The sequence below is a fragment of the Oncorhynchus mykiss genome, chromosome 15 (genome assembly GCF_057628025.1).
Source record: "Oncorhynchus mykiss isolate SJ-2025 chromosome 15, ASM5762802v1, whole genome shotgun sequence".
Taxonomy (NCBI): domain Eukaryota; kingdom Metazoa; phylum Chordata; class Actinopteri; order Salmoniformes; family Salmonidae; genus Oncorhynchus; species Oncorhynchus mykiss.
The window spans coordinates 44,071,606-44,095,294 of NC_143036.1; the positions used below are offsets into that span (position 1 = coordinate 44,071,606).

Consider the following 23,689-nt stretch of genomic DNA (forward strand, 5'->3'; position numbering starts at 1 on the left):
TCCAAAGAATGGGCAAACTATTTTGTAGGTCAAACCGTTCTGAAGCTATAGACATTCGTATGAGAAGACAGATTTTAGGGATGTGTCATGTTTTGACAAACGTTGCTCTCGCTCTGCCACATTTCACCAAAAATGCAGAGGTGTAACATCAGCAGTTATGGTAGGACTGAGAAGCATCCAGTGCAAAATGTGTGACATTTCTAATTTAAAACTGAGAGATTCCAATGTTTTTTAGTTTTTTTATTCACATACCGGTGCGTCAATCGGATCAAATGAAATGAGATCCAATTGATTTTGATGTCTACTTTTTAATTGTTAAAATCTACATTTAGCTCTTTCTTCATTTGTTTCTTGCTGTTACAGCTAATGAAGATTGAATCTGAAAGACTCAGCAGATGAATTACAGAGTATTTGAACTGAAACTTGGTCAACTGCTTGGAAGATAGCTATGCTCACAAGTATACCACCAACACTCACGTGATCCACTGTGGCCTGGCAACATCGACCTGTCAATGCATATTCTCACCGTCATTGCTGGCGACTGCAAAACAATGTCTTGAAATAAATGGCTCGTTGGTCTAGGGGTATGATTCTCGCTTTGGGTGCGAGAGGTCCCGGGTTCAAATCCCGGACGAGCCCTTTTGAAGAGCCTTTAACAATACAGGCGGATCTTGGGCAACTGGTTGGAGGGGCGACTGCTACCACTGGAGTGCAGGACCAGGTGGACAAGTGATTAAGGTAATGGACTGCTAATCCATTGTGCTCTGCACTAGTGGGTTCAGCATCGCACAACATGTATTAATTTCTTCCTTGGTTTAAAAACCTGTCCTTTTACCGGGACATAGGTTACCTTCAGACGAGTCCCTTGACACTTGTGGGGGTCGTAGAGCAAAACTGAGAACAGCATTGTGTTTGTGAGAGTCTCCCCTTTCCAAAGAATGGGCAAACTATTTTGTAGGTCAAACCGTTCTGAAGCTATAGACATTTGTATGAGAATACAGATTTTAGGGATGTGTCATGTTTTGACAAACATTGCTCTCGCTCTGCCACATTTCACCAAAAATGCAGAGGTGTAACATCAGCAGTTATGGTAGGACTGAGAAGCATCCAGTGCAAAATGTGTGACATTTCTAATTTAAAACTGAGAGATTCCAATGTTTTTTTGTTTTTTTATTCACATACCGGTGCGTCAATCGGATCAAATGAAATGAGATCCAATTGATTTTGATGTCTACTTTTTAATTGTTAAAATCTACATTTAGCTCTTTCTTCATTTGTTTCTTGCTGTTACAGCTAATGAAGATTGAATCTGAAAGACTCAGGAGATGAATTACAGAGTATTTGAACTGAAACCTGGTCAACTGCTTGGAAGATAGCTATGCTCACAAGTATACCACCAACACTCACGTGATCCACTGTGGCCTGGCAACATCGACCTGTCAATGCATATTCTCACCGTCATTGCTGGCGACTGCAAAACAATGTCTTGAAATAAATGGCTCGTTGGTCTAGGGGTATGATTCTCGCTTTGGGTGCGAGAGGTCCCGGGTTCAAATCCCGGACGAGCCCTTTTGAAGAGCCTTTAACAATACAGGCGGATCTTGGGCAACTGGTTGGAGGGGCGACTGCTACCACTGGAGCGCAGGACCAGGTGGACAAGTGATTAAGGCAATGGACTGCTAATCCATTGTGCTCTGCACTAGTGGGTTCAGCATCGCACAACATGTATTAAATTCTTCCTTGGTTAAAAAACATGTCCTTTTACCGGGACATAGGTTACCTTCAGACGAGTCCCTTGACACTTGTGGGGGTCGTAGAGCAAAACTGAGAACAGCATTGTGTTTGTGAGAGTCTCCCCTTTCCAAAGAATGGGCAAACTATTTTGTAGGTCAAACCGTTCTGAAGCTATAGACATTTGTATGAGAATACAGATTTTAGGGATGTGTCATGTTTTGACAAACATTGCTCTCGCTCTGCCACATTTCACCAAAAATGCAGAGGTGTAACATCAGCAGTTATGGTAGGACTGAGAAGCATCCAGTGCAAAATGTGTGACATTTCTAATTTAAAACTGAGAGATTCCAATGTTTTTTTGTTTTTTTATTCACATACCGGTGCGTCAATCGGATCAAATGAAATGAGATCCAATTGATTTTGATGTCTACTTTTTAATTGTTAAAATCTACATTTAGCTCTTTCTTCATTTGTTTCTTGCTGTTACAGCTAATGAAGATTGAATCTGAAAGACTCAGGAGATGAATTACAGAGTATTTGAACTGAAACCTGGTCAACTGCTTGGAAGATAGCTATGCTCACAAGTATACCACCAACACTCACGTGATCCACTGTGGCCTGGCAACATCGACCTGTCAATGCATATTCTCACCGTCATTGCTGGCGACTGCAAAACAATGTCTTGAAATAAATGGCTCGTTGGTCTAGGGGTATGATTCTCGCTTTGGGTGCGAGAGGTCCCGGGTTCAAATCCCGGACGAGCCCTTTTGAAGAGCCTTTAACAATACAGGCGGATCTTGGGCAACTGGTTGGAGGGGCGACTGCTACCACTGGAGCGCAGGACCAGGTGGACAAGTGATTAAGGCAATGGACTGCTAATCCATTGTGCTCTGCACTAGTGGGTTCAGCATCGCACAACATGTATTAAATTCTTCCTTGGTTAAAAAACCTGTCCTTTTACCGGGACATAGGTTACCTTCAGACGAGTCCCTTGACACTTGTGGGGGTCGTAGAGCAAAACTGAGAACAGCATTGTGTTTGTGAGAGTCTCCCCTTTCCAAAGAATGGGCAAACTATTTTGTAGGTCAAACCGGTCTGAAGCTATAGACATTTGTATGAGAATACAGATTTTAGGGATGTGTCATGTTTTGACAAACATTGCTCTCGCTCTGCCACATTTCACCAAAAATGCAGAGGTGTAACATCAGCAGTTATGGTAGGACTGAGAAGCATCCAGTGCAAAATGTGTGACATTTCTAATTTAAAACTGAGAGATTCCAATGTTTTTTTGTTTTTTTATTCACATACCGGTGCGTCAATCGGATCAAATGAAATGAGATCCAATTGATTTTGATGTCTACTTTTTAATTGTTAAAATCTACATTTAGCTCTTTCTTCATTTGTTTCTTGCTGTTACAGCTAATGAAGATTGAATCTGAAAGACTCAGGAGATGAATTACAGAGTATTTGAACTGAAACCTGGTCAACTGCTTGGAAGATAGCTATGCTCACAAGTATACCACCAACACTCACGTGATCCACTGTGGCCTGGCAACATCGACCTGTCAATGCATATTCTCACCGTCATTGCTGGCAACTGCAAAACAATGTCTTGAAATAAATGGCTCGTTGGTCTAGGGGTATGATTCTCGCTTTGGGTGCGAGAGGTCCCGGGTTCAAATCCCGGATGAGCCCTTTTGAAGAGCCTTTAACAATACAGGCGGATCTTGGGCAACTGGTTGGAGGGGCGACTGCTACCACTGGAGCGCAGGACCAGGTGGACAAGTGATTAAGGCAATGGACTGCTAATCCATTGTGCTCTGCACTAGTGGGTTCAGCATCGCACAACATGTATTAATTTCTTCCTTGGTTAAAAAACCTGTCCTTTTACCGGGACATAGGTTACCTTCAGACAAGTCCCTTGACACTTGTGGGGGTCGTAGAGCAAAACTGAGAACAGCATTGTGTTTGTGAGAGTCTCCCCTTTCCAAAGAATGGGCAAACTATTTTGTAGGTCAAACCGTTCTGAAGCTATAGACATTAGTATGAGAATACAGATTTTAGGGATGTGTCATGTTTTGACAAACATTGCTCTCGCTCTGCCACATTTCACCAAAAATGCAGAGGTGTAACATCAGCAGTTATGGTAGGACTGAGAAGCATCCAGTGCAAAATGTGTGACATTTCTAATTTAAAACTGAGAGATTCCAATGTTTTTTTGTTTTTTTATTCACATACCGGTGCGTCAATCGGATCAAATGAAATGAGATCCAATTGATTTTGATGTCTACTTTTTAATTGTTAAAATCTACATTTAGCTCTTTCTTCATTTGTTTCTTGCTGTTACAGCTAATGAAGATTGAATCTGAAAGACTCAGGAGATGAATTACAGAGTATTTGAACTGAAACCTGGTCAACTGCTTGGAAGATAGCTATGCTCACAAGTATACCACCAACACTCACGTGATCCACTGTGGCCTGGCAACATCGACCTGTCAATGCATATTCTCACCGTCATTGCTGGCGACTGCAAAACAATGTCTTGAAATAAATGGCTCGTTGGTCTAGGGGTATGATTCTCGCTTTGGGTGTGAGAGGTCCCGGGTTCAAATCCCGGACGAGCCCTTTTGAAGAGCCTTTAACAATACAGGCGGATCTTGGGCAACTGGTTGGAGGGGCGACTGCTACCACTGGAGCGCAGGACCAGGTGGACAAGTGATTAAGGCAATGGACTGCTAATCCATTGTGCTCTGCACTAGTGGGTTCAGCATCGCACAACATGTATTAATTTCTTCCTTGGTTAAAAAACCTGTCCTTTTACCGGGACATAGGTTACCTTCAGACGAGTCCCTTGACACTTGTGGGGGTCGTAGAGCAAAACTGAGAACAGCATTGTGTTTGTGAGAGTCTCCCCTTTCCAAAGAATGGGCAAACTATTTTGTAGGTCAAACCGTTCTGAAGCTATAGACATTTGTATGAGAATACAGATTTTAGGGATGTGTCATGTTTTGACAAACATTGCTCTCGCTCTGCCACATTTCACCAAAAATGCAGAGGTGTAACATCAGCAGTTATGGTAGGACTGAGAAGCATCCAGTGCAAAATGTGTGACATTTCTAATTTAAAACTGAGAGATTCCAATGTTTTTTTGTTTTTTTATTCACATACCGGTGCGTCAATCGGATCAAATGAAATGAGATCCAATTGATTTTGATGTCTACTTTTTAATTGTTAAAATCTACATTTAGCTCTTTCTTCATTTGTTTCTTGCTGTTACAGCTAATGAAGATTGAATCTGAAAGACTCAGGAGATGAATTACAGAGTATTTGAACTGAAACCTGGTCAACTGCTTGGAAGATAGCTATGCTCACAAGTATACCACCAACACTCACGTGATCCACTGTGGCCTGGCAACATCGACCTGTCAATGCATATTCTCACCGTCATTGCTGGCGACTGCAAAACAATGTCTTGAAATAAATGGCTCGTTGGTCTAGGGGTATGATTCTCGCTTTGGGTGTGAGAGGTCCCGGGTTCAAATCCCGGACGAGCCCTTTTGAAGAGCCTTTAACAATACTGGCGGATCTTGGGCAACTGGTTGGAGGGGCGACTGCTACCACTGGAGCGCAGGACCAGGTGGACAAGTGATTAAGGCAATGGACTGCTAATCCATTGTGCTCTGCACTAGTGGGTTCAGCATCGCACAACATGTATTAATTTCTTCCTTGGTTAAAAAACCTGTCCTTTTACCGGGACATAGGTTACCTTCAGACGAGTCCCTTGACACTTGTGGGGGTCGTAGAGCAAAACTGAGAACAGCATTGTGTTTGTGAGAGTCTCCCCTTTCCAAAGAATGGGCAAACTATTTTGTAGGTCAAACCGTTCTGAAGCTATAGACATTTGTATGAGAATACAGATTTTAGGGATGTGTCATGTTTTGACAAACATTGCTCTCGCTCTGCCACATTTCACCAAAAATGCAGAGGTGTAACATCAGCAGTTATGGTAGGACTGAGAAGCATCCAGTGCAAAATGTGTGACATTTCTAATTTAAAACTGAGAGATTCCAATGTTTTTTAGTTTTTTTATTCACATACCGGTGCGTCAATCGGATCAAATGAAATGAGATCCAATTGATTTTGATGTCTACTTTTTAATTATTAAGATCTACATTTAGCTCTTTCTTCATTTGTTTCTTGCTGTTACAGCTAATGAAGATTGAATCTGAAAGACTCAGCAGATGAATTACAGAGTATTTGAACTGAAACCTGGTCAACTGCTTGGAAGATAGCTATGCTCACAAGTATACCACCAACACTCACGTGATCCACTGTGGCCTGGCAACATCGACCTGTCAATGCATATTCTCACCGTCATTGCTGGCGACTGCAAAACAATGTCTTGAAATAAATGGCTCGTTGGTCTAGGGGTATGATTCTCGCTTTGGGTGCGAGAGGTCCCGGGTTCAAATCCCGGACGAGCCCTTTTGAAGAGCCTTTAACAATGTGAGACAGGCGGATCTTGGGCAACTGGTTGGAGGGGCGACTGCTACCACTGGAGCGCAGGACCAGGTGGACAAGTGATTAAGGTAATGGACTGCTAATCTATTGTGCTCTGCACTAGTGGGTTCAGCATCGCACAACATGTATTCATTTCTTCCTTGGTTAAAAAACCTGTCCTTTTACCGGGACAAGTCCCTTGACACTTGTGGGGGTCGTAGAGCAAAACTGAGAACAGCATTGTGTTTGTGAGAGTCTCCCCTTTCCAAAGAATGGGCAAACTATTTTGTAGGTCAAACCGTTCTGAAGCTATAGACATTCGTATGAGAAGACAGATTTTAGGGATGTGTCATGTTTTGACAAACGTTGCTCTCGCTCTGCCACATTTCACCAAAAATGCAGAGGTGTAACATCAGCAGTTATGGTAGGACTGAGAAGCATCCAGTGCAAAATGTGTGACATTTCTAATTTAAAACTGAGAGATTCCAATGTTTTTTAGTTTTTTTATTCACATACCGGTGCGTCAATCGGATCAAATGAAATGAGATCCAATTGATTTTGATGTCTACTTTTTAATTGTTAAAATCTACATTTAGCTCTTTCTTCATTTGTTTCTTGCTGTTACAGCTAATGAAGATTGAATCTGAAAGACTCAGGAGATGAATTACAGAGTATTTGAACTGAAACCTGGTCAACTGCTTGGAAGATAGCTATGCTCACAAGTATACCACCAACACTCACGTGATCCACTGTGGCCTGGCAACATCGACCTGTCAATGCATATTCTCACCGTCATTGCTGGCGACTGCAAAACAATGTCTTGAAATAAATGGCTCGTTGGTCTAGGGGTATGATTCTCGCTTTGGGTGTGAGAGGTCCCGGGTTCAAATCCCGGACGAGCCCTTTTGAAGAGCCTTTAACAATACAGGCGGATCTTGGGCAACTGGTTGGAGGGGCGACTGCTACCACTGGAGCGCAGGACCAGGTGGACAAGTGATTAAGGCAATGGACTGCTAATCCATTGTGCTCTGCACTAGTGGGTTCAGCATCGCACAACATGTATTAAATTCTTCCTTGGTTAAAAAACCTGTCCTTTTACCGGGACATAGGTTACCTTCAGACGAGTCCCTTGACACTTGTGGGGGTCGTAGAGCAAAACTGAGAACAGCATTGTGTTTGTGAGAGTCTCCCCTTTCCAAAGAATGGGCAAACTATTTTGTAGGTCAAACCGTTCTGAAGCTATAGACATTAGTATGAGAATACAGATTTTAGGGATGTGTCATGTTTTGACAAACATTGCTCTCGCTCTGCCACATTTCACCAAAAATGCAGAGGTGTAACATCAGCAGTTATGGTAGGACTGAGAAGCATCCAGTGCAAAATGTGTGACATTTCTAATTTAAAACTGAGAGATTCCAATGTTTTTTTATTTTTTAATTCACATACCGGTGCGTCAATCGGATCAAATGAAATGAGATCCAATTGATTTTGATGTCTACTTTTTAATTGTTAAAATCTACATTTAGTTCTTTCTTCATTTGTTTCTTGCTGTTACAGCTAATGAAGATTGAATCTGAAAGACTCAGGAGATGAATTACAGAGTATTTGAACTGAAACCTGGTCAACTGCTTGGAAGATAGCTATGCTCACAAGTATACCACCAACACTCACGTGATCCACTGTGGCCTGGCAACATCGACCTGTCAATGCATATTCTCACCGTCATTGCTGGCGACTGCAAAACAATGTCTTGAAATAAATGGCTCGTTGGTCTAGGGGTATGATTCTCGCTTTGGGTGCGAGAGGTCCCGGGTTCAAATCCCGGACGAGCCCTTTTGAAGAGCCTTTAACAATACAGGCGGATCTTGGGCAACTGGTTGGAGGGGCGACTGCTACCACTGGAGCGCAGGACCAGGTGGACAAGTGATTAAGGCAATGGACTGCTAATCCATTGTGCTCTGCACTAGTGGGTTCAGCATCGCACAACATGTATTAAATTCTTCCTTGGTTAAAAAACCTGTCCTTTTACCGGGACATAGGTTACCTTCAGACGAGTCCCTTGACACTTGTGGGGGTCGTAGAGCAAAACTGAGAACAGCATTGTGTTTGTGAGAGTCTCCCCTTTCCAAAGAATGGGCAAACTATTTTGTAGGTCAAACCGGTCTGAAGCTATAGACATTTGTATGAGAATACAGATTTTAGGGATGTGTCATGTTTTGACAAACATTGCTCTCGCTCTGCCACATTTCACCAAAAATGCAGAGGTGTAACATCAGCAGTTATGGTAGGACTGAGAAGCATCCAGTGCAAAATGTGTGACATTTCTAATTTAAAACTGAGAGATTCCAATGTTTTTTTGTTTTTTTATTCACATACCGGTGCGTCAATCGGATCAAATGAAATGAGATCCAATTGATTTTGATGTCTACTTTTTAATTGTTAAAATCTACATTTAGCTCTTTCTTCATTTGTTTCTTGCTGTTACAGCTAATGAAGATTGAATCTGAAAGACTCAGGAGATGAATTACAGAGTATTTGAACTGAAACCTGGTCAACTGCTTGGAAGATAGCTATGCTCACAAGTATACCACCAACACTCACGTGATCCACTGTGGCCTGGCAACATCGACCTGTCAATGCATATTCTCACCGTCATTGCTGGCAACTGCAAAACAATGTCTTGAAATAAATGGCTCGTTGGTCTAGGGGTATGATTCTCGCTTTGGGTGCGAGAGGTCCCGGGTTCAAATCCCGGACGAGCCCTTTTGAAGAGCCTTTAACAATACAGGCGGATCTTGGGCAACTGGTTGGAGGGGCGACTGCTACCACTGGAGCGCAGGACCAGGTGGACAAGTGATTAAGGCAATGGACTGCTAATCCATTGTGCTCTGCACTAGTGGGTTCAGCATCGCACAACATGTATTAATTTCTTCCTTGGTTAAAAAACCTGTCCTTTTACCGGGACATAGGTTACCTTCAGACAAGTCCCTTGACACTTGTGGGGGTCGTAGAGCAAAACTGAGAACAGCATTGTGTTTGTGAGAGTCTCCCCTTTCCAAAGAATGGGCAAAATATTTTGTAGGTCAAACCGTTCTGAAGCTATAGACATTAGTATGAGAATACAGATTTTAGGGATGTGTCATGTTTTGACAAACATTGCTCTCGCTCTGCCACATTTCACCAAAAATGCAGAGGTGTAACATCAGCAGTTATGGTAGGACTGAGAAGCATCCAGTGCAAAATGTGTGACATTTCTAATTTAAAACTGAGAGATTCCAATGTTTTTTTGTTTTTTTATTCACATACCGGTGCGTCAATCGGATCAAATGAAATGAGATCCAATTGATTTTGATGTCTACTTTTTAATTGTTAAAATCTACATTTAGCTCTTTCTTCATTTGTTTCTTGCTGTTACAGCTAATGAAGATTGAATCTGAAAGACTCAGGAGATGAATTACAGAGTATTTGAACTGAAACCTGGTCAACTGCTTGGAAGATAGCTATGCTCACAAGTATACCACCAACACTCACGTGATCCACTGTGGCCTGGCAACATCGACCTGTCAATGCATATTCTCACCGTCATTGCTGGCGACTGCAAAACAATGTCTTGAAATAAATGGCTCGTTGGTCTAGGGGTATGATTCTCGCTTTGGGTGTGAGAGGTCCCGGGTTCAAATCCCGGACGAGCCCTTTTGAAGAGCCTTTAACAATACAGGCGGATCTTGGGCAACTGGTTGGAGGGGCGACTGCTACCACTGGAGCGCAGGACCAGGTGGACAAGTGATTAAGGCAATGGACTGCTAATCCATTGTGCTCTGCACTAGTGGGTTCAGCATCGCACAACATGTATTAATTTCTTCCTTGGTTAAAAAACCTGTCCTTTTACCGGGACATAGGTTACCTTCAGACGAGTCCCTTGACACTTGTGGGGGTCGTAGAGCAAAACTGAGAACAGCATTGTGTTTGTGAGAGTCTCCCCTTTCCAAAGAATGGGCAAACTATTTTGTAGGTCAAACCGTTCTGAAGCTATAGACATTTGTATGAGAATACAGATTTTAGGGATGTGTCATGTTTTGACAAACATTGCTCTCGCTCTGCCACATTTCACCAAAAATGCAGAGGTGTAACATCAGCAGTTATGGTAGGACTGAGAAGCATCCAGTGCAAAATGTGTGACATTTCTAATTTAAAACTGAGAGATTCCAATGTTTTTTAGTTTTTTTATTCACATACCGGTGCGTCAATCGGATCAAATGAAATGAGATCCAATTGATTTTGATGTCTACTTTTTAATTATTAAGATCTACATTTAGCTCTTTCTTCATTTGTTTCTTGCTGTTACAGCTAATGAAGATTGAATCTGAAAGACTCAGCAGATGAATTACAGAGTATTTGAACTGAAACCTGGTCAACTGCTTGGAAGATAGCTATGCTCACAAGTATACCACCAACACTCACGTGATCCACTGTGGCCTGGCAACATCGACCTGTCAATGCATATTCTCACCGTCATTGCTGGCGACTGCAAAACAATGTCTTGAAATAAATGGCTCGTTGGTCTAGGGGTATGATTCTCGCTTTGGGTGCGAGAGGTCCCGGGTTCAAATCCCGGACGAGCCCTTTTGAAGAGCCTTTAACAATGTGAGACAGGCGGATCTTGGGCAACTGGTTGGAGGGGCGACTGCTACCACTGGAGCGCAGGACCAGGTGGACAAGTGATTAAGGTAATGGACTGCTAATCCATTGTGCTCTGCACTAGTGGGTTCAGCATCGCACAACATGTATTCATTTCTTCCTTGGTTAAAAAACCTGTCCTTTTACCGGGACAAGTCCCTTGACACTTGTGGGGGTCGTAGAGCAAAACTGAGAACAGCATTGTGTTTGTGAGAGTCTCCCCTTTCCAAAGAATGGGCAAACTATTTTGTAGGTCAAACCGTTCTGAAGCTATAGACATTCGTATGAGAAGACAGATTTTAGGGATGTGTCATGTTTTGACAAACGTTGCTCTCGCTCTGCCACATTTCACCAAAAATGCAGAGGTGTAACATCAGCAGTTATGGTAGGACTGAGAAGCATCCAGTGCAAAATGTGTGACATTTCTAATTTAAAACTGAGAGATTCCAATGTTTTTTTGTTTTTTTATTCACATACCGGTGCGTCAATCGGATCAAATGAAATGAGATCCAATTGATTTTGATGTCTACTTTTTAATTGTTAAAATCTACATTTAGCTCTTTCTTCATTTGTTTCTTGCTGTTACAGCTAATGAAGATTGAATCTGAAAGACTCAGGAGATGAATTACAGAGTATTTGAACTGAAACCTGGTCAACTGCTTGGAAGATAGCTATGCTCACAAGTATACCACCAACACTCACGTGATCCACTGTGGCCTGGCAACATCGACCTGTCAATGCATATTCTCACCGTCATTGCTGGCGACTGCAAAACAATGTCTTGAAATAAATGGCTCGTTGGTCTAGGGGTATGATTCTCGCTTTGGGTGCGAGAGGTCCCGGGTTCAAATCCCGGACGAGCCCTTTTGAAGAGCCTTTAACAATACAGGCGGATCTTGGGCAACTGGTTGGAGGGGCGACTGCTACCACTGGAGCGCAGGACCAGGTGGACAAGTGATTAAGGCAATGGACTGCTAATCCATTGTGCTCTGCACTAGTGGGTTCAGCATCGCACAACATGTATTAAATTCTTCCTTGGTTAAAAAACCTGTCCTTTTACCGGGACATAGGTTACCTTCAGACGAGTCCCTTGACACTTGTGGGGGTCGTAGAGCAAAACTGAGAACAGCATTGTGTTTGTGAGAGTCTCCCCTTTCCAAAGAATGGGCAAACTATTTTGTAGGTCAAACCGTTCTGAAGCTATAGACATTAGTATGAGAATACAGATTTTAGGGATGTGTCATGTTTTGACAAACATTGCTCTCGCTCTGCCACATTTCACCAAAAATGCAGAGGTGTAACATCAGCAGTTATGGTAGGACTGAGAAGCATCCAGTGCAAAATGTGTGACATTTCTAATTTAAAACTGAGAGATTCCAATGTTTTTTTATTTTTTAATTCACATACCGGTGCGTCAATCGGATCAAATGAAATGAGATCCAATTGATTTTGATGTCTACTTTTTAATTGTTAAAATCTACATTTAGTTCTTTCTTCATTTGTTTCTTGCTGTTACAGCTAATGAAGATTGAATCTGAAAGACTCAGGAGATGAATTACAGAGTATTTGAACTGAAACCTGGTCAACTGCTTGGAAGATAGCTATGCTCACAAGTATACCACCAACACTCAAGTGATCCACTGTGGCCTGGCAACATCGACCTGTCAATGCATATTCTCACCGTCATTGCTGGTGACTGCAAAACAATGTCTTGAAATAAATGGCTCGTTGGTCTAGGGGTATGATTCTCGCTTTGGGTGCGAGAGGTCCCGGGTTCAAATCCCGGACGAGCCCTTTTGAAGAGCCTTTAACAATGTGAGACAGGCGGATCTTGGGCAACTGGTTGGAGGGGCGACTGCTACCACTGGAGCGCAGGACCAGGTGGACAAGTGATTAAGGTAATGGACTGCTAATCCATTGTGCTCTGCACTAGTGGGTTCAGCATCGCACAACATGTATTAATTTCTTCCTTGGTTAAAAAACCTGTCCTTTTACCGGGACATAGGTTACCTTCAGACGAGTCCCTTGACACTTGTGGGGGTCGTAGAGCAAAACTGAGAACAGCATTGTGTTTGTGAGAGTCTCCCCTTTCCAAAGAATGGGCAAACTATTTTGTAGGTCAAACCGGTCTGAAGCTATAGACATTTGTATGAGAATACAGATTTTAGGGATGTGTCATGTTTTGACAAACATTGCTCTCGCTCTGCCACATTTCACCAAAAATGCAGAGGTGTAACATCAGCAGTTATGGTAGGACTGAGAAGCATCCAGTGCAAAATGTGTGACATTTCTAATTTAAAACTGAGAGATTCCAATGTTTTTTTGTTTTTTTATTCACATACCGGTGCGTCAATCGGATCAAATGAAATGAGATCCAATTGATTTTGATGTCTACTTTTTAATTGTTAAAATCTACATTTAGCTCTTTCTTCATTTGTTTCTTGCTGTTACAGCTAATGAAGATTGAATCTGAAAGACTCAGGAGATGAATTACAGAGTATTTGAACTGAAACCTGGTCAACTGCTTGGAAGATAGCTATGCTCACAAGTATACCACCAACACTCACGTGATCCACTGTGGCCTGGCAACATCGACCTGTCAATGCATATTCTCACCGTCATTGCTGGCGACTGCAAAACAATGTCTTGAAATAAATGGCTCGTTGGTCTAGGGGTATGATTCTCGCTTTGGGTGTGAGAGGTCCCGGGTTCAAATCCCGGACGAGCCCTTTTGAAGAGCCTTTAACAATACAGGCGGATCTTGGGCAACTGGTTGGAGGGGCGACTGCTACCACTGGAGCGCAGGACCAGGTGGACAAGTGATTAAGGCAATGGACTGCTAATCCATTGTGCTCTGCACTAGTGGGTTCAGCATCGCACAACATGTATTAATTTCTTCCTTGGTTAAAAAACCTGTCCTTTTACCGGGACATAGGTTACCTTCAGACGAGTCCCTTGACACTTGTGGGGGTCGTAGAGCAAAACTGAGAACAGCATTGTGTTTGTGAGAGTCTCCCCTTTCCAAAGAATGGGCAAACTATTTTGTAGGTCAAACCGTTCTGAAGCTATAGACATTTGTATGAGAATACAGATTTTAGGGATGTGTCATGTTTTGACAAACATTGCTCTCGCTCTGCCACATTTCACCAAAAATGCAGAGGTGTAACATCAGCAGTTATGGTAGGACTGAGAAGCATCCAGTGCAAAATGTGTGACATTTCTAATTTAAAACTGAGAGATTCCAATGTTTTTTTGTTTTTTTATTCACATACCGGTGCGTCAATCGGATCAAATGAAATGAGATCCAATTGATTTTGATGTCTACTTTTTAATTGTTAAAATCTACATTTAGCTCTTTCTTCATTTGTTTCTTGCTGTTACAGCTAATGAAGATTGAATCTGAAAGACTCAGGAGATGAATTACAGAGTATTTGAACTGAAACCTGGTCAACTGCTTGGAAGATAGCTATGCTCACAAGTATACCACCAACACTCACGTGATCCACTGTGGCCTGGCAACATCGACCTGTCAATGCATATTCTCACCGTCATTGCTGGCGACTGCAAAACAATGTCTTGAAATAAATGGCTCGTTGGTCTAGGGGTATGATTCTCGCTTTGGGTGTGAGAGGTCCCGGGTTCAAATCCCGGACGAGCCCTTTTGAAGAGCCTTTAACAATACAGGCGGATCTTGGGCAACTGGTTGGAGGGGCGACTGCTACCACTGGAGCGCAGGACCAGGTGGACAAGTGATTAAGGCAATGGACTGCTAATCCATTGTGCTCTGCACTAGTGGGTTCAGCATCGCACAACATGTATTAATTTCTTCCTTGGTTAAAAAACCTGTCCTTTTACCGGGACATAGGTTACCTTCAGACGAGTCCCTTGACACTTGTGGGGGTCGTAGAGCAAAACTGAGAACAGCATTGTGTTTGTGAGAGTCTCCCCTTTCCAAAGAATGGGCAAACTATTTTGTAGGTCAAACCGTTCTGAAGCTATAGACATTTGTATGAGAATACAGATTTTAGGGATGTGTCATGTTTTGACAAACATTGCTCTCGCTCTGCCACATTTCACCAAAAATGCAGAGGTGTAACATCAGCAGTTATGGTAGGACTGAGAAGCATCCAGTGCAAAATGTGTGACATTTCTAATTTAAAACTGAGAGATTCCAATGTTTTTTAGTTTTTTTATTCACATACCGGTGCGTCAATCGGATCAAATGAAATGAGATCCAATTGATTTTGATGTCTACTTTTTAATTATTAAGATCTACATTTAGCTCTTTCTTCATTTGTTTCTTGCTGTTACAGCTAATGAAGATTGAATCTGAAAGACTCAGCAGATGAATTACAGAGTATTTGAACTGAAACCTGGTCAACTGCTTGGAAGATAGCTATGCTCACAAGTATACCACCAACACTCACGTGATCCACTGTGGCCTGGCAACATCGACCTGTCAATGCATATTCTCACCGTCATTGCTGGCGACTGCAAAACAATGTCTTGAAATAAATGGCTCGTTGGTCTAGGGGTATGATTCTCGCTTTGGGTGCGAGAGGTCCCGGGTTCAAATCCCGGACGAGCCCCTTTGAAGAGCCTTTAACAATGTGAGACAGGCGGATCTTGGGCAACTGGTTGGAGGGGCGACTGCTACCACTGGAGCGCAGGACCAGGTGGACAAGTGATTAAGGTAATGGACTGCTAATCCATTGTGCTCTGCACTAGTGGGTTCAGCATCGCACAACATGCATTCATTTCTTCCTTGGTTAAAAAACCTGTCCTTTTACCGGGACAAGTCCCTTGACACTTGTGGGGGTCGTAGAGCAAAACTGAGAACAGCATTGTGTTTGTGAGAGTCTCCCCTTTCCAAAGAATGGGCAAACTATTTTGTAGGTCAAACCGTTCTGAAGCTATAGACATTCGTATGAGAAGACAGATTTTAGGGATGTGTCATGTTTTGACAAACGTTGCTCTCGCTCTGCCACATTTCACCAAAAATGCAGAGGTGTAACATCAGCAGTTATGGTAGGACTGAGAAGCATCCAGTGCAAAATGTGTGACATTTCTAATTTAAAACTGAGAGATTCCAATGTTTTTTAGTTTTTTTATTCACATACCGGTGCGTCAATCGGATCAAATGAAATGAGATCCAATTGATTTTGATGTCTACTTTTTAATTGTTAAAATCTACATTTAGCTCTTTCTTCATTTGTTTCTTGCTGTTACAGCTAATGAAGATTGAATCTGAAAGACTCAGCAGATGAATTACAGAGTATTTGAACTGAAACCTGGTCAACTGCTTGGAAGATAGCTATGCTCACAAGTATACCACCAACACTCACGTGATCCACTGTGGCCTGGCAACATCGACCTGTCAATGCATATTCTCACCGTCATTGCTGGCGACTGCAAAACAATGTCTTGAAATAAATGGCTCGTTTGTCTAGGGGTATGATTCTCGCTTTGGGTGCGAGAGGTCCCGGGTTCAAATCCCGGACGAGCCCTTTTGAAGAGCCTTTAACAATACAGGCGGATCTTGGGCAACTGGTTGGAGGGGCGACTGCTACCACTGGAGTGCAGGACCAGGTGGACAAGTGATTAAGGCAATGGACTGCTAATCCATTGTGCTCTGCACTAGTGGGTTCAGCATCGCACAACATGTATTAATTTCTTCCTTGGTTAAAAAACCTGTCCTTTTACCGGGACATAGGTTACCTTCAGACGAGTCCCTTGACACTTGTGGGGGTCGTAGAGCAAAACTGAGAACAGCATTGTGTTTGTGAGAGTCTCCCCTTTCCAAAGAATGGGCAAACTATTTTGTAGGTCAAACCGTTCTGAAGCTATAGACATTTGTATGAGAATACAGATTTTAGGGATGTGTCATGTTTTGACAAACATTGCTCTCGCTCTGCCACATTTCACCAAAAATGCAGAGGTGTAACATCAGCAGTTATGGTAGGACTGAGAAGCATCCAGTGCAAAATGTGTGACATTTCTAATTTAAAACTGAGAGATTCCAATGTTTTTTTGTTTTTTTATTCACATACCGGTGCGTCAATCGGATCAAATGAAATGAGATCCAATTGATTTTGATGTCTACTTTTTAATTGTTAAAATCTACATTTAGCTCTTTCTTCATTTGTTTCTTGCTGTTACAGCTAATGAAGATTGAATCTGAAAGACTCAGGAGATGAATTACAGAGTATTTGAACTGAAACCTGGTCAACTGCTTGGAAGATAGCTATGCTCACAAGTATACCACCAACACTCACGTGATCCACTGTGGCCTGGCAACATCGACCTGTCAATGCATATTCTCACCGTCATTGCTGGCGACTGCAAAACAATGTCTTGAAATAAATGGCTCGTTGGTCTAGGGGTATGATTCTCGCTTTGGGTGTGAGAGGTCCCGGGTTCAAATCCCGGACGGGCCCTTTTGAAGAGCCTTTAACAATACAGGCGGATCTTGGGCAACTGGTTGGAGGGGCGACTGCTACCACTGGAGCGCAGGACCAGGTGGACAAGTGATTAAGGCAATGGACTGCTAATCCATTGTGCTCTGCACTAGTGGGTTCAGCATCGCACAACATGTATTAATTTCTTCCTTGGTTAAAAAACCTGTCCTTTTACCGGGACATAGGTTACCTTCAGACGAGTCCCTTGACACTTGTGGGGGTCGTTGAGCAAAACTGAGAACAGCATTGTGTTTGTGAGAGTCTCCCCTTTCCAAAGAATGGGCAAACTATTTTGTAGGTCAAACCGTTCTGAAGCTATAGACATTCGTATGAGAAGACAGATTTTAGGGATGTGTCATGTTTTGACAAACGTTGCTCTCGCTCTGCCACATTTCACCAAAAATGCAGAGGTGTAACATCAGCAGTTATGGTAGGACTGAGAAGCATCCAGTGCAAAATGTGTGACATTTCTAATTTAAAACTGAGAGATTCCAATGTTTTTTAGTTTTTTTATTCACATACCGGTGCGTCAATCGGATCAAATGAAATGAGATCCAATTGATTTTGATGTCTACTTTTTAATTGTTAAAATCTACATTTAGCTCTTTCTTCATTTGTTTCTTGCTGTTACAGCTAATGAAGATTGAATCTGAAAGACTCAGGAGATGAATTACAGAGTATTTGAACTGAAACCTGGTCAACTGCTTGGAAGATAGCTATGCTCACAAGTATACCACCAACACTCACGTGATCCACTGTGGCCTGGCAACATCGACCTGTCAATGCATATTCTCACCGTCATTGCTGGCGACTGCAAAACAATGTCTTGAAATAAATGGCTCGTTGGTCTAGGGGTATGATTCTCGCTTTGGGTGTGAGAGGTCCCGGGTTCAAATCCCGGACGGGCCCTTTTGAAGAGCCTTTAACAATACAGGCGGATCTTGGGCAACTGGTTGGAGGGGCGACTGCTACCACTGGAGCGCAGGACCAGGTGGACAAGTGATTAAGGCAATGGACTGCTAATCCATTGTGCTCTGCACTAGTGGGTTCAGCATCGCACAACATGTATTAATTTCTTCCTTGGTTAAAAAACCTGTCCTTTTACCGGGACATAGGTTACCTTCAGACGAGTCCCTTGACACTTGTGGGGGTCGTTGAGCAAAACTGAGAACAGCATTGTGTTTGTGAGAGTCTCCCCTTTCCAAAGAATGGGCAAACTATTTTGTAGGTCAAACCGTTCTGAAGCTATAGACATTCGTATGAGAAGACAGATTTTAGGGATGTGTCATGTTTTGACAAACGTTGCTCTCGCTCTGCCACATTTCACCAAAAATGCAGAGGTGTAACATCAGCAGTTATGGTAGGACTGAGAAGCATCCAGTGCAAAATGTGTGACATTTCTAATTTAAAACTGAGAGATTCCAATGTTTTTTAGTTTTTTTATTCACATACCGGTGCGTCAATCGGATCAAATGAAATGAGATCCAATTGATTTTGATGTCTACTTTTTAATTGTTAAAATCTACATTTAGCTCTTTCTTCATTTGTTTCTTGCTGTTACAGCTAATGAAGATTGAATCTGAAAGACTCAGCAGATGAATTACAGAGTATTTGAACTGAAACCTGGTCAACTGCTTGGAAGATAGCTATGCTCACAAGTATACCACCAACACTCACGTGATCCACTGTGGCCTGGCAACATCGACCTGTCAATGCATATTCTCACCGTCATTGCTGGCGACTGCAAAACAATGTCTTGAAATAAATGGCTCGTTTGTCTAGGGGTATGATTCTCGCTTTGGGTGCGAGAGGTCCCGGGTTCAAATCCCGGACGAGCCCTTTTGAAGAGCCTTTAACAATACAGGCGGATCTTGGGCAACTGGTTGGAGGGGCGACTGCTACCACTGGAGTGCAGGACCAGGTGGACAAGTGATTAAGGCAATGGACTGCTAATCCATTGTGCTCTGCACTAGTGGGTTCAGCATCGCACAACATGTATTAATTTCTTCCTTGGTTAAAAAACCTGTCCTTTTACCGGGACATAGGTTACCTTCAGACGAGTCCCTTGACACTTGTGGGGGTCGTAGAGCAAAACTGAGAACAGCATTGTGTTTGTGAGTCTCCCCTTTCCAAAGAATGGGCAAACTATTTTGTAGGTCAAACCGTTCTGAAGCTATAGACATTTGTATGAGAATACAGATTTTAGGGATGTGTCATGTTTTGACAAACATTGCTCTCGCTCTGCCACATTTCACCAAAAATGCAGAGGTGTAACATCAGCAGTTATGGTAGGACTGAGAAGCATCCAGTGCAAAATGTGTGACATTTCTAATTTAAAACTGAGAGATTCCAATGTTTTTTTGTTTTTTTATTCACATACCGGTGCGTCAATCGGATCAAATGAAATGAGATCCAATTGATTTTGATGTCTACTTTTTAATTGTTAAAATCTACATTTAGCTCTTTCTTCATTTGTTTCTTGCTGTTACAGCTAATGAAGATTGAATCTGAAAGACTCAGCAGATGAATTACAGAGTATTTGAACTGAAACCTGGTCAACTGCTTGGAAGATAGCTATGCTCACAAGTATACCACCAACACTCACGTGATCCACTGTGGCCTGGCAACATCGACCTGTCAATGCATATTCTCACCGTCATTGCTGGCGACTGCAAAACAATGTCTTGAAATAAATGGCTCGTTGGTCTAGGGGTATGATTCTCGCTTTGGGTGTGAGAGGTCCCGGGTTCAAATCCCGGACGAGCCCTTTTGAAGAGCCTTTAACAATACAGGCGGATCTTGGGCAACTGGTTGGAGGGGCGACTGCTACCACTGGAGTGCAGGACCAGGTGGACAAGTGATTAAGGCAATGGACTGCTAATCCATTGTGCTCTGCACTAGTGGGTTCAGCATCGCACAACATGTATTAATTTCTTCCTTGGTTAAAAAACCTGTCCTTTTACCGGGACATAGGTTACCTTCAGACGAGTCCCTTGACACTTGTGGGGGTCGTAGAGCAAAACTGAGAACAGCATTGTGTTTGTGAGAGTCTCCCCTTTCCAAAGAATGGGCAAACTATTTTGTAGGTCAAACCGTTCTGAAGCTATAGACATTTGTATGAGAATACAGATTTTAGGGATGTGTCATGTTTTGACAAACATTGCTCTCGCTCTGCCACATTTCACCAAAAATGCAGAGGTGTAACATCAGCAGTTATGGTAGGACTGAGAAGCATCCAGTGCAAAATGTGTGACATTTCTAATTTAAAACTGAGAGATTCCAATGTTTTTTAGTTTTTTTATTCACATACCGGTGCGTCAATCGGATCAAATGAAATGAGATCCAATTGATTTTGATGTCTACTTTTTAATTATTAAGATCTACATTTAGCTCTTTCTTCATTTGTTTCTTGCTGTTACAGCTAATGAAGATTGAATCTGAAAGACTCAGCAGATGAATTACAGAGTATTTGAACTGAAACCTGGTCAACTGCTTGGAAGATAGCTATGCTCACAAGTATACCACCAACACTCACGTGATCCACTGTGGCCTGGCAACATCGACCTGTCAATGCATATTCTCACCGTCATTGCTGGCGACTGCAAAACAATGTCTTGAAATAAATGGCTCGTTGGTCTAGGGGTATGATTCTCGCTTTGGGTGCGAGAGGTCCCGGGTTCAAATCCCGGACGAGCCCTTTTGAAGAGCCTTTAACAATGTGAGACAGGCGGATCTTGGGCAACTGGTTGGAGGGGCGACTGCTACCACTGGAGCGCAGGACCAGGTGGACAAGTGATTAAGGTAATGGACTGCTAATCCATTGTGCTCTGCACTAGTGGGTTCAGCATCGCACAACATGTATTCATTTCTTCCTTGGTTAAAAAACCTGTCCTTTTACCGGGACAAGTCCCTTGACACTTGTGGGGGTCGTAGAGCAAAACTGAGAACAGCATTGTGTTTGTGAGAGTCTCCCCTTTCCAAAGAATGGGCAAACTATTTTGTAGGTCAAACCGTTCTGAAGCTATAGACATTCGTATGAGAAGACAGATTTTAGGGATGTGTCATGTTTTGACAAACGTTGCTCTCGCTCTGCCACATTTCACCAAAAATGCAGAGGTGTAACATCAGCAGTTATGGTAGGACTGAGAAGCATCCAGTGCAAAATGTGTGACATTTCTAATTTAAAACTGAGAGATTCCAATGTTTTTTAGTTTTTTTATTCACATACCGGTGCGTCAATCGGATCAAATGAAATGAGATCCAATTGATTTTGATGTCTACTTTTTAATTGTTAAAATCTACATTTAGCTCTTTCTTCATTTGTTTCTTGCTGTTACAGCTAATGAAGATTGAATCTGAAAGACTCAGCAGATGAATTACAGAGTATTTGAACTGAAACCTGGTCAACTGCTTGGAAGATAGCTATGCTCACAAGTATACCACCAACACTCACGTGATCCACTGTGGCCTGGCAACATCGACCTGTCAATGCATATTCTCACCGTCATTGCTGGCGACTGCAAAACAATGTCTTGAAATAAATGGCTTGTTTGTCTAGGGTTATGATTCTCGCTTTGGGTGCGAGAGGTCCCGGGTTCAAATCCCGGACGAGCCCTTTTGAAGAGCCTTTAACAATACAGGCGGATCTTGGGCAACTGGTTGGAGGGGCGACTGCTACCACTGGAGTGCAGGACCAGGTGGACAAGTGATTAAGGCAATGGACTGCTAATCCATTGTGCTCTGCACTAGTGGGTTCAGCATCGCACAACATGTATTAATTTCTTCCTTGGTTAAAAAACCTGTCCTTTTACCGGGACATAGGTTACCTTCAGACGAGTCCCTTGACACTTGTGGGGGTCGTAGAGCAAAACTGAGAACAGCATTGTGTTTGTGAGAGTCTCCCCTTTCCAAAGAATGGGCAAACTATTTTGTAGGTCAAACCGTTCTGAAGCTATAGACATTTGTATGAGAATACAGATTTTAGGGATGTGTCATGTTTTGACAAACATTGCTCTCGCTCTGCCACATTTCACCAAAAATGCAGAGGTGTAACATCAGCAGTTATGGTAGGACTGAGAAGCATCCAGTGCAAAATGTGTGACATTTCTAATTTAAAACTGAGAGATTCCAATGTTTTTTTGTTTTTTTATTCACATACCGGTGCGTCAATCGGATCAAATGAAATGAGATCCAATTGATTTTGATGTCTACATTTTAATTGTTAAAATCTACATTTAGCTCTTTCTTCATTTGTTTCTTGCTGTTACAGCTAATGAAGATTGAATCTGAAAGACTCAGGAGATGAATTACAGAGTATTTGAACTGAAACCTGGTCAACTGCTTGGAAGATAGCTATGCTCACAAGTATACCACCAACACTCACGTGATCCACTGTGGCCTGGCAACATCGACCTGTCAATGCATATTCTCACCGTCATTGCTGGCGACTGCAAAACAATGTCTTGAAATAAATGGCTCGTTGGTCTAGGGGTATGATTCTCGCTTTGGGTGTGAGAGGTCCCGGGTTCAAATCCCGGACGAGCCCTTTTGAAGAGCCTTTAACAATACAGGCGGATCTTGGGCAACTGGTTGGAGGGGCGACTGCTACCACTGGAGCGCAGGACCAGGTGGACAAGTGATTAAGGCAATGGACTGCTAATCCATTGTGCTCTGCACTAGTGGGTTCAGCATCTCACAACATGTATTAATTTCTTCCTTGGTTAAAAAACCTGTCCTTTTACCGGGACATAGGTTACCTTCAGACGAGTCCCTTGACACTTGTGGGGGTCGTAGAGCAAAACTGAGAACAGCATTGTGTTTGTGAGAGTCTCCCCTTTCCAAAGAATGGGCAAACTATTTTGTAGGTCAAACCGGTCTGAAGCTATAGACATTTGTATGAGAATACAGATTTTAGGGATGTGCGCAGGACCAGGTGGACAAGTGATTAAGGCAATGGACTGCTAATCCATTGTGCTCTGCACTAGTGGGTTCAGCATCGCACAACATGTATTCATTTCTTCCTTGGTTAAAAAACCTGTCCTTTTACCGGGACAAGTCCCTTGACACTTGTGGGGGTCGTAGAGCAAAACTGAGAACAGCATTGTGTTTGTGAGAGTCTCCCCTTTCCAAAGAATGGGCAAACTATTTTGTAGGTCAAACCGTTCTGAAGCTATATACATTCGTATGAGAAGACAGATTTTAGGGATGTGTCATGTTTTGACAAACGTTGCTCTCGCTCTGCCACATTTCACCAAAAATGCAGAGGTGTAACATCAGCAGTTATGGTAGGACTGAGAAGCATCCAGTGCAAAATGTGTGAC

At 42.7% G+C, this 23,689-nt stretch overlaps 12 non-coding genes across 12 annotated transcripts; all 12 read left to right on the plus strand.

The window, feature by feature from the left end:
* Positions 1-567: 567 nt before the first annotated feature.
* trnap-ugg (transfer RNA proline (anticodon UGG)) lies at positions 568-639 on the plus strand. Its single transcript has one exon. It is a non-coding gene; the product is annotated as a tRNA-Pro (tRNA).
* Positions 640-1,497: 858 nt separating this feature from the next.
* Positions 1,498-1,569, plus strand: trnap-ugg (transfer RNA proline (anticodon UGG)). Its single transcript has one exon. It is a non-coding gene; the product is annotated as a tRNA-Pro (tRNA).
* Positions 1,570-2,427: 858 nt separating this feature from the next.
* Positions 2,428-2,499, plus strand: trnap-ugg (transfer RNA proline (anticodon UGG)). Its single transcript has one exon. It is a non-coding gene; the product is annotated as a tRNA-Pro (tRNA).
* An 858-nt stretch (positions 2,500-3,357) lies between these two features.
* Positions 3,358-3,429, plus strand: trnap-ugg (transfer RNA proline (anticodon UGG)). Its single transcript has one exon. It is a non-coding gene; the product is annotated as a tRNA-Pro (tRNA).
* A 2,718-nt stretch (positions 3,430-6,147) lies between these two features.
* Positions 6,148-6,219, plus strand: trnap-ugg (transfer RNA proline (anticodon UGG)). Its single transcript has one exon. It is a non-coding gene; the product is annotated as a tRNA-Pro (tRNA).
* Positions 6,220-7,995: 1,776 nt separating this feature from the next.
* trnap-ugg (transfer RNA proline (anticodon UGG)) lies at positions 7,996-8,067 on the plus strand. The gene has a single exon. It is a non-coding gene; the product is annotated as a tRNA-Pro (tRNA).
* An 858-nt stretch (positions 8,068-8,925) lies between these two features.
* trnap-ugg (transfer RNA proline (anticodon UGG)) lies at positions 8,926-8,997 on the plus strand. Its single transcript has one exon. It is a non-coding gene; the product is annotated as a tRNA-Pro (tRNA).
* Positions 8,998-10,785: 1,788 nt separating this feature from the next.
* trnap-ugg (transfer RNA proline (anticodon UGG)) lies at positions 10,786-10,857 on the plus strand. Its single transcript has one exon. It is a non-coding gene; the product is annotated as a tRNA-Pro (tRNA).
* An 846-nt stretch (positions 10,858-11,703) lies between these two features.
* On the plus strand, positions 11,704-11,775 carry trnap-ugg (transfer RNA proline (anticodon UGG)). The gene has a single exon. It is a non-coding gene; the product is annotated as a tRNA-Pro (tRNA).
* An 858-nt stretch (positions 11,776-12,633) lies between these two features.
* On the plus strand, positions 12,634-12,705 carry trnap-ugg (transfer RNA proline (anticodon UGG)). Its single transcript has one exon. It is a non-coding gene; the product is annotated as a tRNA-Pro (tRNA).
* Positions 12,706-15,428: 2,723 nt separating this feature from the next.
* On the plus strand, positions 15,429-15,500 carry trnap-ugg (transfer RNA proline (anticodon UGG)). The gene has a single exon. It is a non-coding gene; the product is annotated as a tRNA-Pro (tRNA).
* A 5,494-nt stretch (positions 15,501-20,994) lies between these two features.
* trnap-ugg (transfer RNA proline (anticodon UGG)) lies at positions 20,995-21,066 on the plus strand. Its single transcript has one exon. It is a non-coding gene; the product is annotated as a tRNA-Pro (tRNA).
* Positions 21,067-23,689: the final 2,623 nt, after the last annotated feature.